This window comes from Nannospalax galili, unplaced genomic scaffold, assembly GCF_000622305.1.
Source record: "Nannospalax galili isolate Female #2095 unplaced genomic scaffold, S.galili_v1.0 scaffold916, whole genome shotgun sequence".
Lineage (NCBI taxonomy): Eukaryota > Metazoa > Chordata > Mammalia > Rodentia > Spalacidae > Nannospalax > Nannospalax galili.
In genome coordinates, this window is record NW_008337947.1 from 353,762 (window position 1) to 355,320 (window position 1,559).

Here is a 1,559-nt window from a genome sequence, read left to right on the forward strand (position 1 = left end):
CATAAATAACCACACCTTGCCTACCTCTGTTGCTGAATTAACATTCTTGTGACTAATAAAATGTATTAATTTAGCAGACCACCAGGTCCCACACCAATCAAAAACCTAAGAATAAGAATGTTATTAGATAGCATCTGAGACCTATTGTAGAACCCCCTCACCCCCGACCACTGACTGTATCCACTAATGTTATTTGAAATGTGTGTTGGTTTATGGCTTCTCTGTTGCATTACTATAGAAATGCAATGCAACTGTTTCCATGCTGGAACATGGAATTTGGGGTAAACTGAATCTGTGTTTCCAAGGCATGGTCACTCACATTTGGCTCCAGAATAAACTATCTTATCACCATAAAAACAGAATCTCATGAAGCCACACTGGCTTTTCATTAAATTGTAGCTTATCAACATTCATTTGTACAACACAATATAGTTTTTGTGTTGTTCACCTAGGTCCTCATTGTCTCTCAGAATACTGCTTATATAATCTAAGGCTTCCAATTGTACCACCTTTGTAAAAAAAGAACATTTATTTGATACTCAATATAGCAGTTAATCATTTAAAATAGGGTGTGGCTATCTAATATGGTTATTTGTATTTTGCATATGAACCACATAAAATATTTTAGCATAAAATATGTATATGATTACTAGAACATATTTTACTCCATATTATGATATCTTATCAAAGCAAGTTCCTCACCTTTCATGTTCTTGAGGATATCTATTTTATGCTTAGAATGTTTCTATTATCTTATAGTTTGCATGCTATTCTGTAATATTTTATAAAAATGTAAAGATCACTCCTTACCAGAACCCACCAATATGGGCAGTGTTCACACTAAAACCATGAAAAAGGCGGTTGGGATCATCATTGATAAATACTACATGGGCCTGGGGAATGACTTCTATACCAACAACCACATGTGTGAGGATTTTGACATTATCACCAGCATGAAGCTCTGCAACAAGATAGCAGGCTATGCCATGCATCTGATGGAGGCAGATGAGGTCAGAGAGGTCCTGTGAGAGGTATCTCCATCAAGTTGCAAGAGTAGGAGAGAGGAAAGATAATTATGTTCCTGAGGTCTCAGTGCTGGATCAGGAGATCATTGAGGTAGATCCTGACAGTAAGGAAATGCTGAAGCTCCCAGACTTTGGCAGTCTCTCCAACCCGCAATTCACTCAGCCTACAGTTGGGATGATTTCAAAACACCATGAGGAGCTGTTTGAATTTTTCCTGCTATTCTTTAATATTTTCAATAAATCTGGGAACAACAACAAAAAATGTAAAGATCATTTGATTTCAAGAATAACCATAGTAATAGTGCTAGTGAAGTTATCCCATTAGCAGAAATTAAGTACAGTTAGTGAGTACATTCATATCTGCAATTACAGGTAACTCACAAATGGTTTTCTTTTGTTTTCAGGGAAATAGTGCTAGAGAACTATGCTGGATAGTTTTAGTGTCAACTTAACACACTTGGGTTGAGGGAGCCTCAATTGGGGAATTGCTTCTATTGGACTGGCCTGTGGCCATGTCTTAGGGGCATCTTCTTG

General features: G+C 37.1%; 1 pseudogene; it reads left to right on the top strand.

Annotated features, from left to right (window-relative positions):
• The first annotated feature begins 824 nt into the window (after positions 1 to 824).
• Positions 825 to 1,220, top strand: LOC103733944 (annotated as a pseudogene).
• Positions 1,221 to 1,559: the final 339 nt, after the last annotated feature.